Genomic DNA, 6000 nt, shown 5'->3' with positions numbered 1-6000 from the left:
GCTCGGCACTATCTCCTCTTTCACAAAAGCATTTGTGTTGCCTCGACCTCCTCCATAAGATTTCCAGACTGCTGGCTGAAACGCTGTTTTCCTCTTCCAGCCTTCTAAGCCCTGCACCGTGTGCTGCTGCTGGTGGCTGTCCCTGTGAATCTATCTCATGGGTGCTGGTGCCAGGGCCTTGGCCTCCAGAACTTTTTTGCCATTTATTTTATTTGGGTGTTGGCTTCTTTGCAGCTGAACAGACTATGCACTTAATTTAAGCATATATCTATTTGAGAGAAAAAACTTCAACTGTTTATAAAATAGCCTGATAGTTTTAAAGTACTGTAGGAGTTGGTTTTTGAGGCAGGTGCACTACTGTGAGGGGAATGAGGGAGGACACTACCCTTGTTTCACATAGCCCTCCTGGCTTCTCCAGGGATATCAATATTTTGGTAAGAATTCTTCTCACCTGAAATCCTATTAGCTCTGTGACCTCAAAGGATTTTATTTCCAAACTTTTTACCACAGATACCAGCAGTGTGTCTCAATGGCTGCAGAGCTTATATCTACCACAGGAGATCAAAAGTCTTAAAGAAGCACAAAAGGGGAACACCACATATCTGTTTTCATACAAGTACACAAAGATTTCAAGCCAGAGAGATTTTCCTAAGAAAAAATGCTCCATTTCATTATGGTACCAAAAGCACAGCTTCATAATTAAACCTGAAATAAGCGTAAAACTCCATGTTCAATGAATCTAACTGCAATCAAAAGGCATAAAAAATTGAGTAGGAAAATAAGAAATTGAGCCAAGCCAACCCCCTCGGTGGTGCTCTGTTGTGACTGTCATGAAACACCAAGGGCTTTTATCAACTTGGTGGCCTGCCAGATGTACCAAGTACTTTGAACAAGACCTACATGCTTTAACGACCTTTAGCAGTCTCCACTAAACTGTCATATACTCACCCAACGATAAAGTAAGTTTTTTATTAGGGCAGTGAGGAAAGAAAAGCACAAATATTCTAGCTGCAAAGGTTTGGAGAGCTGCAAAACACACAGTAGTGTTTGAATCTCTGTAAGGCAGCCCCATAGGAAAACATGGAGTTTTTTTCATCACAGATACTCTTGAAGAGGTAGTATAAACTCAGATTAGCGTAGTATGCAGAGGGCACTAAGCATGGACCAGAAGTCTTGCTCTGCCATGCCTTTTGTGAACATAGCATCCCAATAACTGGCCTTGGCTTTAAATGCTTACAAGTGCAATGCTGCTTACAAGTGCAATGCAACAGGTAACTGGTGGTAAATCAGTCCAGGATGTATCAGGGAACAAGTAAATTATACTGATGAGTTTGATCAGCTACAGCCTTAACAGCCTGAATCGTCTTTCTCTGTGCCTAAGAAGAATGTTCAATGTGAAGTCTTGAGTTTTAGTATCACAGCTCTTCATGTGGTTCCCTTTGCTGTGCTTTCAAAGCTGCCTACAGCCTACATCTCTGGTGTGGGCCAAACCCACATGTTGTAGATAATTTCTAGTATCTGGCCAGTTATGGGTACTTATGCAGCTGCTCAGTCAGTGAGTGCTCCTCCCCTCCCTTCCTTTGTGGGCAGGCAAAGGTGGATAGCTTTCGGCAACTATAGCTGATATTTTACTCTGCTATCCAACAGTGAAGAAGGACACAGCTCATTTCACAGATTACCACTGGAACAGCTCAGACGATAGTAGGAATGAAAACTGAAGAGAGAAGAACGAGCATTTGACCTTTCCAGTTTTTATTCTATCTCCAGAAATGACACTACTTGAGTCTTCATAGGGCTTTCATCTCAGCTCTGCCTTAGGGCAGTTCTTGGCTTTTCCTTGGCTGCTCCTCTAGCTATCAGTCTTGTCAGCACCTACCTTGTAATCCTGTTGGGTGGACATCCCATTACACCAGCCCTCATGCAGCACTTGTCCCCCACCTCCTATTTATGCTTGCTACTGTGCTCCATTGCTACCCTTGCTCCTGACCATATGCAACTCAAGACCATATGGACTGCATGGTGCTGCTTGATGGCCAGGTTTTCCTGCAATTCTTCATCTCTGCTCGCTCCTTTCTCTCCCAGTTACTGAGAGGAATGGAGAAGTGAGTGACACAGTAACAGCCCCAACATGCAATCATCACATTCACATACCAGAAATTAAAGCTGGTGATATAATGCCTAGGAATAAAAGACTAACATACATAAAGCTGTTGTGGAGAACTAAAAGTATATTTAGCACTTTGGAAGCTTGCTCAAAACTAGTACTGTGTCCACTCTTGGTGTTTCAGCCTTCTCCTTTGAGAGGTATTTTGAGGGGCTCTTCACAGTGCTGAAAAAGACTTGTGATGGTCAAACTTGATTTTATTTATGGAAACACTAAAACATGATAGGACCCTAGGAGAGTTATGGTACTTTCCTGCAGCAGCATAACACCCACAATATTGTAAGAAGGCAGAAAGAAGAGGGTAGGGGGATTTCCTCAGCTGTGAGAGATGAAGAAAGAAGATCCTTCTGAAGAGTGCTGCCCAGAAATACAACATGGCCAGGGGCAGCGGGCTGGCCTCTATCAGAGCACTCGAGCCTTTCGTTTGCCTGACCCGGTTGACTACGCCAGCCTTTCACAGCCTGTGCTGGCTGAACAGAAAAGGAGATCTAGCCGCTCTCTGGCAGTTCAAACTTCTTTAAAATGGCTTACAACAGTTTTTATTCATACATAGTATCAGAAGCAATTTGAAGGTCTGATAGTCTGAAATCCTTCCAGGCCTGGAAGCAATTGTTCCATATTTCATAGATGAGCCGAAATCCCCTTCTGTGCAGCCACATGTAGTTCCCATTTCTAGCCTACAGAGAGCTGGAGATGTAAAACCTATTCCACAGGAAGAAAATATCCATCTATATCCTATAGGCCACAAAACAATCACCAGAAAATAATGAGCATTGCTTGCTGCTGACCTGAGCAGAATTCAAACTGTGAAAATTTCCATGACCAAGATCAGTCAGTTTAGCTAAAGAGCCTAAGTAGGTAGCTGGGTTTAATTTTTGCATACTTGACTTTTGCTGTTTGATTATTTCAGGTGTCTCATTTCCTTGAGTACTACTTAGAGGAGGGATGAAAATAAAATGATACATGAAATCGTGAAATAAAATAAAACTGACATTCACAAAAGAGAGAGAAAAAGGAGATCTGGTTCTAAAGCAAGAAGAATTTCACTGGAATAGACAGAGATGCTTTGTTTGTGCCAGGACTCTGTTTTTCCCAGAAAATTCCAATCTAGAAAAAACAGGCTAGAGGAAGGTCATCATTATTACTGCAGGCACTTAATTAGATTTCCTAACTGTATCTTGATTGATCTGTAATGTTTTTAGAGATAGGGAGCCAAAAAGCATTAGGGGAAAAAACTGAATTTTATGGAAACCTTATCGAGATAATTTTCCCTTGTTCCTTTTTTCATCCCTTGAATCCATTCACAAAGCGAAACCTCTCTTCAGCCCCATCAGTGCCTTCACGGCTGAGCCTGCCAGAGCCAGTGCTGGGGCTGAATGGGCTCTCTGTGCCGCTCCCTGCAGCTCTGCCCACTCACCCGCGGCGTGCGGGCCAGCACGGGCACCTGGCTCGGCACAGCGCCCGTGCCACGGCCCCGCATCAGTCGCGTTTTCCCAGCTGCCAGCCAAGCACTGCTGGGTGTGCGACCCAGGCCAACAGACAGAGTTGTCACATAGAAGGGAGGCTTGCAGGGAAGTAAAGGCCCTACAAAATACCTTTGCAAATGATAAATAAAAAAGCATTAATTTTGAAATAAAGGTCTATATTCCACTCACTCTTACTTCCCCTGCTATCCACCAGGATAGAGCCATGCCATAACATTTTCAGGGAAGGGGGTTTAAGAACTATACAGCTCCTGAGCAGACAGACATTGATAAAGGTCCAAGCTGGGACAGATTTAAATGAACTAGTGGTGTTTTGGGGGTGAGAGCGGGTTAGCGGCTGCCCTGTTTACTTGAGAGGACAGGAATGAAATAATGCATAATACCTAATTACCCACAGAAGACTTGGTCTCCATTTCCACCACTGATACCTCCAACATGGAATCATTACTGGGTTTAGATGACATTGAAAATAAGCATGCTCTGTGGGAAACACTGCCATTTTGCATGGGTTTGGCAGTCTAAGGTTTCTACTGCAGGTTTATTTAAATCTGTTCATTCTGTTAAAAAAAAATAATCACATCTAGGACATACACTTCTCTAGGACATTTGCTAGTGCTGTAAAGGGCAGGTTTATGGGCAGGTATACTCAGGCCCTAGGTGGAGATGCTGTTCATTTTCCTCAGCAGGCTCAGCATGTATGCTTGAGTTCTCATGCTGTGGAAATCTGCTCGCTCTGACTAGCAGGTGGAGAAACAAATTATAGCAACCATCCCTCTAGGCAAAAAAAAAATCTACCAATTGTTACAGTATTTAGGTTTGAGCTCTCATTGTCCTTCACTTTTGGGGGGATTTTTTTTGTCTGCACATCAGCTAGTATTGTCATCTGCTCACTTCCCAGGGTGTTGTTTCAGTTGCCCAGAGAGGTGGTAGAGGCTCCATCGCTGGAAACATTCAAGATCAGGTTGGATGGAGCTCTGAGCAATCTGACCTAGTTGAAGATGTCCCTGCTCACTGTAGGGGGTTGTATTGTATATGATTGTCATTGTATATGACTTTTAAAGGTCCCTTCCAACCATAATTCTATGATTCTGATTCTATGATTCTCATTCTATGATTCAGCTCCACCACCTTTTTCACTCATACCACAGAGCTGTTAGGCACAAAGTGTACTGGATTGCCCTAATGAAACGCAGTGTCTATCACCCTCAGCTTTTGCTGCCCCTCTCCCTAGTCAGCTGGCCCTTGACATCTCCCTCTTGATTCTTATTTACAGTGTATTCTAGGTCAGTGCTTCTACACTCCCTGTACCCTAGCAAATCTTCTGTTTATTTAAAAAAGCAATCAACTAGAATGGAAGTTTTTCAGCTACTCCAGTCAAGTAAATAACTACATTTAAGTTGGGACCTCAAATTCTGTTGTTTCACTCTGGCTTGCCGTACAGAAACAAGGCAAACACCCAAAGTCAACAGCATGTAGCCAGTAGCATGTAGTCCATCTAAAATGTGCTTGTTTATGACTGGCACAGAGATGAGGAAAAGACTCTGATGGGATCAACAGCAACTTAGAAGTATTCCCAAGAAACCTGATTCCTTAGAAGTATCAGATGAGTCACAATTACTCATTCACTCCTTCAGTTGGTTGGGGAGGGGGACATGAAGAAATAGCTTATTAATATTTGCTCATAACATCTAAAAATTGCAGCAACCCACTTGTGGTTCAGTTACAGTGGCTGCCATGTAGGTGAGACAGAGCCAAGATCCAGTCAGCCTGCATCACTTCTCTCCCAAACTTGTAACTTTGCCGATTCCCATTGCAGTCAGACCCAAGATATGAGCTGTCTGTGTAGGAGTGTTTGCAAGTGGTATTTCTCCAAGGCACAGAGTAACACTGACACACACACTTTGATAATCCATATCATCATGTAGCCCTGCAAAAGGGCAAATTGAGCGGCAATGCTGGCTGATTCTTGCATTATATGTCCAGGTCTGACAACCAGTTTTTGTCTGCTTCAAAGATCTGGGCTAAGCAGCAGTGGGGTCCACATGAATATTTGACATACTGTCAGGGAGAAAGGGAGTAAGTTACCTCTCCAGAAAACTATGCTTTTTGTAGTTTAAAGGCAAAAGAGGCTTGTACCAGAAAATATTTGTCTACAGGCAATTTGAAAACATTCAGGTAATGTTACAACTGAATTACCTGACTCGATTTTCACAGTAAACTCAGCTATAGCAAACCTCCATTTATAGCAAAGCAAATTAAAGTCACTAATTGTTTCATATGTGCAATGAGGGAATTGCAGTTTCATTTATAATGAAACTTTGATTACACCATAATTGTTCTGGCAGAAAAATG

This window comes from Falco cherrug, chromosome 6 (genome assembly GCF_023634085.1).
Source record: "Falco cherrug isolate bFalChe1 chromosome 6, bFalChe1.pri, whole genome shotgun sequence".
Lineage (NCBI taxonomy): Eukaryota > Metazoa > Chordata > Aves > Falconiformes > Falconidae > Falco > Falco cherrug.
This window is presented reverse-complemented; position numbering follows the sequence as displayed.